This window comes from Lampetra planeri, chromosome 51 (genome assembly GCF_965212315.1).
Source record: "Lampetra planeri chromosome 51, kcLamPlan1.2.h2, whole genome shotgun sequence".
In the NCBI taxonomy this organism is placed as follows: domain Eukaryota; kingdom Metazoa; phylum Chordata; class Hyperoartia; order Petromyzontiformes; family Petromyzontidae; genus Lampetra; species Lampetra planeri.
Window position 1 is genome coordinate 6,537,876 of NC_136157.1, and position 12,277 is coordinate 6,550,152.

Sequence of the window (12,277 nt, forward strand, 5' to 3'; positions counted from 1 at the left end):
GTCGGGCGTGGAGCTCGGCGAAATAAGTGAGTTTTGAGTGCGGAGTGGAATTTTTAGTGAGTGAAGGTGATTGCTGAATGTGGGAGGGGGGTGGAGTTGGTTCCAATCTCGAATATGACTGTCTCGCGTTCACCACCTTGCAGTGTGGCTCTTAAAATATTGAGAAGTTGTTGTTCTTGTTTTGATTTTAACCGAATACCAACAGAAAATGTATCTTGTTGTTGTTTTGGTTCGAACGAATGCTGCCCGAGGAAGATGGCACGCGCTGTGTGTCACGTGGGTGGCCAGGTGCAGAGCCGCAGTGCCCCAACCACTGCGCCACCACTCCCCCCCCCCCCCGCCGAAACTTATTGACTGCATACTCTTTGAGTCTTTAGGTAAAGTCACGTAAATATCTTTCTCTCTCGCGCGTGGATCTGTAGCGTTTATTTTGCATTTGTTTGCTGGTGACTTTGTGTATTTCATACCGAAGTCGCCTTCAGTGCTGTTGCTGCTGGCGGCAATAAAAGTTGTTTAAAAGTCAAAAGTCTCTCCGTCTCTCTCTCACCTGAAGACGATTGCCTGTGTTGCGATCGAAACGTCGTGATCTATTATTTTTCTACCTACGTGACCTTACCGAAAGACGCAAAGAGTATGAATTCCTGCAGTCACGAAAGCTTCAAATCAAGATTTAATATCCTAAAGTTTCACGAACACCTCCTAAAAATAAACCCTTCCGCACCTAACTTCACGTCGCGTTACTCAACGTGGGCCCCTTCGTGGTGCGTGTGCGAAGTGGTGAATAATGTCGAAATTCCAAAGTTCAGAACGGTGTGCGCGCGGTGTGTGTGTGTGATGCAACATGCGATCTCACTGTGCGCACGCGATTAAACATTTTTCGTTGGTTATCAAGGGTGGCCAAAGTGGTGGGGGATGATTGATGTAAACCAATGGGAAGGTCGCGATTCATAGTTTACGAGCATCTAAGCACTCAATATTCTGTTACCGAATCTCCTTTGCCTGCTCAGAGCATTGCTAGGATTGAGTGGTTATGCGTGTGGCTGTGTGTGTCCGAGCGGTGGTGCAACGGTTAGCGCTACGCTGCGCTACAATCCCAGCAAGCCGAGTTCGATGTCTGCTCACGGCCAACGCCGGTGACGATTATCTGAATTGGTCCTGGGCCTCCCCTAGATCGACTCAGCCTCAAATGAGTACCTGGTGCGGTGTGTAAACATCGCTTACTGGGGAGACAGAGGCGGTCGGGCGTGGTTCTGGCCACCCACACCCTCGTGTGCTGTGCCGTCCTTCATAAGTGCCCGCTAACAGCACTTGCCCCAACAGTCTGTTACGGGCTATACGGGCGATCTTTGTCTTTGTGTCCCGTGCCAGCCTTCATAACATAGGTGCTGCTCGCTAACGGAGCGGGGTGGATCTTTGTCTTTGCTGAGCTCACAACAAGTCAAGCGAACCACAGCCGATCCAAGGCACCGATCATCAATCGGTGTGCAAGGTAAGGTAACGATTGCGACTGCCGCTGAGCTGAGTTGGATTCCCCCGTTGGGGGCAGCTAACGTGTTTTGTTCACACCTACGATTAACACGGTGGGCTACGTACGGCGCGATAGAAGTTCAACGTGCGGACATGTCACCATTGGCGAGAGGATGCCATCATTGACCAGTGCTGAGCCTCCTCTTCCTGCTCGTCCCTTCTTGACCAACGCGGTGAAGTATGGTCAACCATCTCCAAGCGTGGTTTCGTGTTGTCGGGTTGTAGCGGGTCGAATGCTGTTTCGCGTATTGCAGCAGCAGCAGCGATGTTAATACTGGTAGAAACCTCCTGGTTACACTAGCCCGTGGGGATTATTGTGTCCGTCGTGCAGGGAAGGGGCTGGGTGGGGAGGGAGGGGCTGGGTGGGGAGGGTGGGGAGGGACTGGGTGGGGAGGGTGGGGCTGGGTGGGGAGGGGAGGGTGGGAGGGGCTGGGTGGGGAGGGGCTGGGTGGGGAGGGGAGGGTGGGAGGGGCTGGGTGGGGAGGGGCTGGGTGGGGAGGGTGGGGCTGGGTGGGGGGTGGGAGGGGTGGGGCTGGGTGGGGAGGGGCTGGGTGGGGAGGGGAGAGTGGGGAGGGGCTGGGTGGGGAGGGTGGAGCTGGGTGGGGGGTGGGAGGGGTGGGGCTGGGTGGGGAGGTGCTGGTCACCCCGTGGTGCCCTTATAAAACTCAACGTTTAACCTACTCACGCCGGCTTGTCCTCGCCCTCACAGTCGGGCATATTTGCGGAATACACTACGCCGCCGTTGACCCTGGCCATTGACCGAGCAACCCAACGTTCCTACCAGCTCCCTCTGCAGGAATGTGTTAATTCAAGGAGCTCAATGCCAACAACGTGGAGGTCTCAAGCTTGCTGCTGGCCACAACGGGAGGGCTTCAGCAGAGAGAGAGAAAGTCCGTGTCGTGTCGCTCTTCATCCGTTGGAGGAGCGAACAGACCCACTGTGGGTTGACCACGTGGCCCATTTGTGTGGGATTCACGTGCACAGTCGCACTCCTTCCGTGGCTTGCGTCTTCAATGTCACCATCTCTCGGTCTCCGTGTCTCTACGGATCTCTACGCTAAATTTCGATTTAAATTTCGATTTAAAGCTTTCGTGACTGCAGGGATTCATCTTCTTGGTTCTTTCGGTAAAGTCAAGTAGAAGGGAAATAATACAACTAATAAAACATAATAAAATAATATAATAATGTTTTATTTTTTTATTTCCCTTCTACGTGACTTTACCGAAAGAACCAAAAAGATGAATCTCTACGCATCGTAGAGTTTTGCGACTCCTCCTCCTCGTCGTCCTCCTCCGCTGAAGGAGCGCAGACCCACAGTGGGTTGCACGTACGTGTGTGTGTGTTGAACTTCTTTCACACCGTGCACAGCCGACCGTGTTAAACGGAGATGCGGGCCATGTGTAGTGTAATAGCGCCGGCTGGTGGCTATCGGCGGCAACAGCTGTGTTGGACAGACAGCAGAGGTCGCAACCGGGTACCCAATACCCGTACCCTACCCGATGCCCGGCTACCCTGGTGCGGCCGGGTACGGGTAGGCCGTGAGTCACTGGTGAATCACCGTTTGTCACTCATTTCCCAACGTCTTGTCTCTTCTCACAATTCAAGTTCCTAGAATCAACCCACCCGTGCCTGCAACATGGCTTCATCCCAGAGGTCGCAACCGGGTACCTGATACCCGTACCCTACCCGATACCCGGCCGGGTACGGGTAGCCGGGTATCGGATAGGGTACGGGTACCCGTTTTCGACCCTGGTGTGGCCGGGTACGGGTAAGGAATCAAAACCCGTTTGCGACCTCTGACAGACAGCACGCACGCCGGTGGGGGCGTGTTGGCAGGGCGGAGGAACTGGGGCAAGGGTCACTGAGGGCCCCGTCTGGAGGCCCCTGGAACCTTCTGGCGGGTTCGAGAGGTCAATGTGTCCCCCCCCCCCAATATAATATTATGATTACGGCCTTGTATAGAGTCGAGTTTCGATGTTCGGATGCTGTTGATGCTGCCGCGGTTTGGCGATATTACGACGAGACGAGCAAAATATCCTCAAGTCCACGATGACCGTCGGTCAGCAGCGAGAGGCTCCTTCTGCTGCTGCTGCTGCTGCTGTTACTGCTGCTGCTGCTGTTACTGCTGCTGCTGCTTCTGCAGCTACTGCTGCTGCTGCTGGTGCTTCTGCAGCTACTGCTGCTGCTGCTTCTGCTGCTGCTGCTGCTACTGCTGCTGCTGCTACTGCTGCTTCTGCTGCTGCTGCTGCTTCTGCTGCTGCTTCTGCTGCTACTGCTACTACTGCTGCTGCTGCTGCTGCTACTGCTGCTGCTGGCTGCTGCTGCTGGTGCTTCTGCTGCTGCTTCTGCTGCTACTGCTGCTGCTGCTGGTGCTGCTGCTGCTGCTGCTACTGCTGCTGCTGGTGCTGCTGCTTCTGCTGCTACTGCTGCTGCTGCTGGTGCTGGTGCTGCTGCTTCTGCTGCTGCTGCTGCTGCTGGCTGCTGCTACTGCTGCTGCTACTGCTGCTGCTGGTGCTGGTGCTGCTGCTTCTGCTACTGCTGCTGCTGCTACTGCTGCTGCTGCTGCTACTGCTGCTGCTGGTGCTGCTGCTTCTGCTGCTGCTGCTGCTGGCTGCTGCTACTGCTGCTGCTACTGCTGGTGCTGCTGCTTCTGCTGCTGCTGCTGTTGGCTGCTGCTGCTGGTGCTTCTGCTGCTGCTGCTGCTGATGGTGCTGCTGCTGCTGCTACTGCTGCTGATGGTGCTGCTGGTGCTACTGCTACTGCTGCTGCTGCTTCTGCTGCTGCTGTTACTGCTGCTTCTACTGCTGCTGCTGCTACTGCTGCTATTACTGTTGCTGCTGCTGCTACTGCTGCTGCTACTGCTGCTGCTACTGCTGCTGCTACTGCTGCTACTGCTGCTACTACTGCTGCTGCTACTGCTGCTACTGCTCTCGTTGTCGTTCCGCCGTGCTGGGTCATTTTCCGTGCGTTGTGCAGGAGGGGGGTGGAGCTGCCACGGCGTGGCGGAGAGGGAGGGGCGGAAGGGGGATCGGACGCATAGGGGATGATGGAGGAGGGGGGGGAGCTTTATGTGTGAGGTCATAATCGACTTCGAATATCGACCGCCCATTGGAATTGGCGGCGTGACTCGACAGAGGCGTGCACGTGACGGACGTTCGCAGTCGTTACGATTGGGAGCGACACCTTAATGGCTGCGTTTGCGTATCACGTCCATCACCTCCTCCCCCATTCATTCTTTTCGTCTCCCATCCACCCCCTCGTACCCACCCACCCCTCGTACCCCCCCCCCCCCTCGTACCCACCCCTCGAACCCACCCCTCGAACCCACCCCTCGTACCCACCCCTCGTACCCACCCACCCACCCCCTCATCTTCCATCCCATCCATTCATTCCCCAGACGTCTTCTCATCTCACTCCCTCCTCGCCGCCCCCCCCCCTCATTCCCCCCCCCCCCAATCGCCCTGCCCCTCCCCCCCACCAGAGCCCCCCACGGCTATGACGATGGGCAGCCCCCGCGCGCGCCTCTGCGTGCTGGAGAAGAGCCCAGAGGGGTTCGGCTTCCACGTGGACGTGGACAAGGCGCGCGAGGCCCACGTGGTGTGGCACGTGGAGCGGGGCTCCCCGGCGCACAGCGGGGGGCTGCGCGCGGGGGACGCCATCCTCGCCGTGGACGGCCGCGACGCACGAACCCTGTCGCACGCGAAAGTGGTGGACGCGATACAGGTCACGGGTCCACCACGCCTCCACCACCGCGTCACCCACTGACCCCCCTCTCCCCCCACCACCGCCTCCCCCCCCACTGATCCCCCTCCCCCCACCGCCCCCCCCCCCCACTGACCCCCCTCCTCCCACCGCCGCCCCCCCCCCCCCACTGAACCCCTCTCCCCTCACCGCCCTCCCCCCCACTGACCCCACTCCCCCCACCGCCCCCCCCACTGACCCCCTCCCCCCACCGCCCCCCCCCCCACTGAACCCCCTCCCCCCACCGCCTCCCCCCCCACTGACCCCACTCCCCCCACCGCCCCCCCCCACTGACCCCCTCCCCCCACCGCCCCCCCCCCCCCCCCCACTGACCCCCCTCCTCCCACCACCTCCCCCTCTTCTTCACAGACATCCGGTTTGCGGGTCAGAGAGTTACAGCAGCAAACAAATACAAAAAAGAGTGAAACACACTCCACTGGGTACGCATTTAAGGCTGAGTAGACCTAGGGGAGGCCCCGGGACCTGCTTCAGACATTCGTCACATGGTGCGTTGGCCCTGAGTGGGAATCGAACCGCTGTAGTCGCGCGAGTGCCCTAACCACTGCGCCACCGCTCGGCTCATAAATGAACACAGTGTGGTGCCTTTGATCACCATAACAATGACGACGATGACGACGATGACGATGATGATTTGTACGATTTTTGGGGGGTGGGTTTTTCTTCTTGCAGGAGAGTGGATGGAGGATGAAGCTTCTGGTCTGCGAGTTCCAGACCGAATCCACGCTGAACCTGGCTGGCCTCGGGTTATCTGGCGACGTGTTGGAACTGGTCAGTCAACGTGTTCGAGGAGGGGGACGCGTGTCAAACGTGTGGCACCCAAAACGATGTGGCTTATACCGTCATAGGATGCACATGGCAAGATGTTAACTACCTCGTCCGGTGTACAGGCGGTCGTGGGTTCGATCCCGACCCTGACGCCTGCTGTATAATTGGAGTTTGCATGTGGTGAGATGTTAACTACTTAGCCTGGTATACAGGAGGTCGTGGGTTCGATCCAGACCCTGACGCCTGCTGTATAATTGGAGTTTGCATGTGGTGAGATGTTAACTACCTAGCCTGGTATACAGGAGGTCGTGGGGTTGATCCCGACCCTGATGCCTGCTGTATATTTGGAGTTTGCATGTGGCGAGATGTTAACTACCTCGCCTGGTATACATGAGGTCGTGGGTTCGACCCTGACGCCTGCTGTACACTGGTAGGAACCTCCTGGTTACACCAGCCCACAGGGGATTATTGTGTCCGTCGTGCAGGGAGGGGCTGGGCTGGGTGGGGAGGGTGGGGAGGGGAGGGTGGGGCTGGGTGGGGAGGGTGGGGAGGAGCTGGGTGGGGAGAGTGGGGAGTGGCTGGGTAGGGAGGGTGGAGCTGGGTGGGGGGTGGAAGGGGTGGGGCTGGGTGGGGAGGGGCTGGTCACCCCGTGGTGCCCTTATAAAACTCAACGTTTAACCTACTCACGCCGGCTTGTGCCCGCCCTCACAGTCGGCCATATTTGCGGAATACACCACGCCGCCGTTGACCCTGGCCATTGACCGAGCAACCCAACGTTCCTACCAGCTCCCTCCGCAGGAATGTGTTGTATCCTCACGTTCCGTGTCGCGCATTGCTCCATCTCCCCGGAAGACGGATTGAGCTGAGCGCGTGGAGTTGTGCCACAGGCTTTGTCCCTGGAGTCCGATCCTCTGCAGACGAAGCGTCGCCTCTCCATGGACCTCATCGCCTCCCCGCTCTGCTCCCACAGTCCGCACTTCAATCAGGTCACGTGCACTCTCGCGCTCTCTCTCTCTTACTTCGTCTTATATTTAGACTTTTAAACAACTTTGATTGCCGCCAGCAGCAACAGCACTGGAGGCGATTCCGATATGAAACGCACAAAGTCACCAGCAAACAAATGAAAATTAACGCTACGAATCCACGCGCTGTGGCGCTAAAAGCACCGCGCACAACACGAAATAAAAGTCACGTGGTGGTGGTGGTGGTCATCGCGCACGCCACGGTGACGAGCGAGCGCTTCAGAAGGTGAACACCACGAGGGTGCCGTCCACGCTGATACAGAGGGCTTAGAGTCCATGGGCAGTGTTGAGTCTATGGTGCAGTGTTGAGTCCATGGGCAGTGTTGAGTCCATGGGCAGTGTTGAGTCTATGGTGCAGTGTTGAGTCTATGGTGCAGTGTTGAGTCTATGGTGCAGTGTTGAGTCTATGGTGCAGTGTTGAGTCTATGGTTCAGTGTTGAGTCTATGGTTCAGTGTTGAGTCTATGGTGCAGTGTTGAGTCTATGGTGCAGTGTTGAGTCTCTGGTGCAGTGTTGAGTCTATGGTTCAGTGTTGAGTCCATGGGCAGTGTTGAGTCTATGGTGCAGTGTTGAGTCTATGGTGCAGTGTTGAGTCTATGGTTCAGTGTTGAGTCCATGGGCAGTGTTGAGTCTATGGTGCAGTGTTGAGTCTCTGGTGCAGTGTGGAGTCTATTGTGCAGTGTTGAGTCTATGGTTCAGTGTTGAGTCCATGGGCAGTGTTGAGTCTATGGTGCAGTGTTGAGTCTATGGGCAGTGTTGAGTCTATGGTGCAGTGTTGAGTCCATGGGTAGTGTTGAGTCTATGGGCAGTGTTGAGTCTATGGGCAGTGTTGAGTCTATGGTGCAGTGTTGAGTCTATGGTGCAGTGTTGAGTCTACGGTGCAGTGTTGAGTCTACAGTGCAGTGTTGAGTCTGAAAAAAGAACAATAGGTCACGGAGTGGACAGCACATTTACGTTAACAACTCTGCCACCGCTCCCCACTGAACACGTGTTGTACCGTGTCAACACACGCGTGTTATACTACAGGCCCTACACCTATGCCCACCACTCCCGTACCTACACGTGTTGCATGTTATTCATTCTGTCGAATTGCCCGATGATGCTGGATGTAATTACCAGCGAAACGTCGTACTCAAAAACTGTGAATGTTGTGGATTCACTCTTCAACACACCGGTGGGCTAAAGCAGTGAACTATTTGTCTTTTGTCAACGTGACACTTGTTTTGCTGATTGGCCGTGTCGGGTGGTGGAGGGTTACGACACATTTATAAATAATGCGATCTAACCCAAAAACGTTTATTATGAATAATATTGGTCGCGAAAGCCTACGTGTTAAACACACGCGTGTTATACTACAGGCCCTACACCTGTGCCCACCACTCCCTTATTTACACGTGTTATACCGTGTCAACACACACGCGTTATACTACAGGGCCTACACCTGTGCCCACCACTCCCTTACCTACACGTGTTATACCGTGTCAACACACACGCGTGTTATACTACAGGCCCTACACCTGTGCTCACCACTCCCTTACCTACACGTGTTATACCGTATTAACAAGCGCGTGTTATACTACAGGCCCTACACCTGTGCCCACCACTCCCTTACCTACACGTGTTATACCGTATTAACAAGCGCGTGTTATACTACAGGCCCTACACCTGTGCCCACCAATCCCCTCCCCACACGTGTTATACCGTATTGACAAGCGCGTGTTATACTACAGGGTTTGGAGCCAGAGACGTTACTTGGCAGGCGCAGATGCTCCCTGGACGTTCTCACGTCTCCGCTGGCAACGAACAACCCGATGGCGATGCCTGCCGCTCGACGCTTCAGCCAGGAGCGTGGATTAATAGTAATTTACGTAATCTCCATTTCTATAAAAGGCAAAGTTGTGATTATGTGTGTCTATTCAAAATGTTTAGCGTACTTGCCGACATGCAACAAACTTGAAATTTGCCATGTGGGTACTTTCCAGACTGTACACCATGCACAAATTATAAAAATACACTTTTGGTTTTTTTTGGAGGGGGGGTGGAGCTCAATAATGCATTTTTTTTTCACGGCAAGTCAGCTGTGACGTCACATCAGTGTTTTCAACCCACCACCGCCACACTCCGTCTTTCCGCATCTACCACTTTTCTCCTCCCATTCAAATGAACTCGTTCCACGCTGCATGCGCCCAATGATCGTTAAACACGTCCCGGGTGACGCTGTAAGCAGTTGACGTTGTCTGCATCACGTGGAACACGCGCAACCACATAGGCACGCAAGCACGCGTGGACAACATGTACACAGATGGAACACGCGTACACACATACAGAACATGCGTACACACACAGAACACGCGTACACACACACGGAACACGCGTATACACACACGGACCACGTGTACACACACACGGACCACGTGTACAGGAACACGTGTACAAGCGCACTGATATCTCAATCTTCACATGAATCGGCTCTGTTCGTGCAAACAGCAGTCATTGCTGACGTCAGAATGAGGAAGGTCACCTGACCGTGTGGGCGGTGCTAGCGATTGAGCGGGCGTGTCTATGTAAAAGTAGGTGGGGGCTACCAGCTGACCCGTGTAACTCAACCTCCTCCTCGTCCGATTCCTCTGTTCACCTCCTCCCACTCCGACCCTCTTCATCGAAGTCTCCAGCAGCAAGATCGCTGTCGTCGCCTTCTTCGCTGTCGCGCGCCGCACACGTGTCACCCATCTGCGGCGTCCCCCCCCCCCCGCCCCCCCTTTGCGTCCTTCTCTAAGCAGCACTCCGTCCCTCCGCTGCTGAGCCTGATGCTGCCAATGGCCCCGTTGAAGGAGAGCAAGTCTTCGTGTGCCCTCGGCGCGGAGGGCGCATCCCAGGGGCACGGCGAGCGCGACGCGTCTCTTCACCGGCCGGGGGAAGGCAGAGTGGGACGCATGAAGAAGTCGTCGAGTGTCGGCAGCTGCCTGCAGCTTCTCTCCCACCAGCCTTGCAGTGGCAGAAAAGGTGTGCACGTGGCAAGCCAAGGGGGGTGACGAATTTGCATTCAGAGGGACACTTTCATTGACTCGGATCGCTGAGGTCTGAGAGGGTGTGGATCTACTCTGCACTCCCAGGCGAAGAAAGCTCTGTGGCTGGGTAGGGCACCCTCCTTGGGGTCGTCCATAAATGACGTCACACACCTGGGGGGGGGGGTTTAGAAATGTGACGTAACATCAAAATGCGCAACTTTAAATAAATATAGACAACACGTTCTACTTAATTAAATAGACTTTTAAATAAATGTTTTCTCCTACAACATCAGAGTGCAGCGCCACATTAAATACGCACTACAATGACAATAGTTTACAGCGATTTGAAGGATGTTTTTTTTTGGGGGGGGGGGCAGAGCTTTGTGACGTCATATATAATTAGAACAATGGGTCTGTAGTAACAATAACAATGAGGGTGTAGTAACTATAACAATGGGGGTGTAGTAATTAGAACAATGGGTCTGTAGTAACAATAACAATGGGGGTGTAGTAACTATAACAATGGGGGTGTAGTAATTATAACAATGAGGGTGTAGTAGCTATAACAATGGGTGTGTAGTAACTATAACAATGGGTGTGTAGTAATTATAACAATGGGGGTGTAGTAACAATAACAATGGGGGTGTAGTAACTATAACAATGGGGGTGTAGTAACTATAACAATGGGGGTGTAGTAATTATAACAATGGGGGTGTAGTAGCTATAACAATGGGTGTGTAGTAACTATAACAATGGGTGTGTAGTAATTATAACAATGGGGGTGTAGTAACAATAACAATGGGGGTGTAGTAACTATAACAATGGGGGTGTAGTAACTATAACAATGGGGGTGTAGTAATTATAACAATGGGGGTGTAGTAACTATAACAATGGGGGTGTAGTAACAATAACAATGGGGGTGTAGTAACAATAACAATGGGGGTGTAGTAACTATAACAATGGGGGTGTAGTAATTATAACAATGGGGGTGTAGTAGCTATAACAATGGGGGTGTAGTAACAATAACAATGGGGGTGTAGTAACTATAACAATGGGTGTGTAGTAATTATAACAATGGGGGTGTAGTAACTAGAACAATGGGGGTGTAGTAATTATAACAATGGGGGTGTAGTAACAATAACAATGGGGGTGTAGTAATTATAACAATGGGGGTGTAGTAGCTATAACAATGGGGGTGTAGTAACAATAACAATGGAGTCGGCCTCGGCAAGGTAAGGTAAAAGGTAAAAACAACGAGCCTACCTTTACCCTACCTTTTACCTTACCACAATACAATCACTCTACCCTTACCTTTTACCTTTAGCAAGGTAAGGTAAAATGTTAAAGGTCAAAAGCAACGAGCCTACCTTTTGCCCTACCTTTTACCCCTACCCCATACAAATTACCCGATTACAGGGAAATTACTATGATACTACACATGAAAAGGTTTATAACGGTAAATACTAAGTAGAGCGCTTTTCCATATAGAATACTCTCGATGATTCCAATTTTAAATGGAGGCCACGGACTGCGCTACGGAGCTTTTAGCGAGTGGTAAACATGGTATTTACCGGGTAATATTTTGCGCTACCTTTACCCTACCGGGTAATTTTCTGTGCTACCTTTACCCTACCCTTTACCTTACCCCTTGGCATGTCGACACCTTTACCCTTTACCCTTTTACCCGGTAAAAAGGGTAAATTACCTTACCCTGCCGAGGCCTAGCGTGTAGTAACTATAACGTCTGCACCAGTCTGGGGTCTTTCCCTTGATCAAAACTGCGGAGATCGCCATGAAGTGCAGTTACACAACCCGCTTTGACCGACACAGCGCAGAGAGGGCTTCATCCAATCCAGCAGCGCTTCGCCAAAGAGTTGTAAGATATTAGTGTTCCGTAGAGTGTCCGTCTTTTATCGATTCTTTTTCTTTCCCCGTACAGGATTATGCCAAAACGAGGAGACGTCTATTGCAGAGGTAAGCGATATGAAACGTACACAAGTGACATTTAACAACGGCGTCGTAGAAAATGCAGCTGCTTACAAATGGTGGCGTTGGACTCGTGTCGTTAACATTGCCGAATTCTAAAATACTGTACAGGCTGCCGGTAAAATAAACAGCTATCATCTAAAATTTAAGCAGTGGGGTGTCCGAATGGCTCAGGGGTCAGAGCGCTGAGCTGGCAACACTGACATCC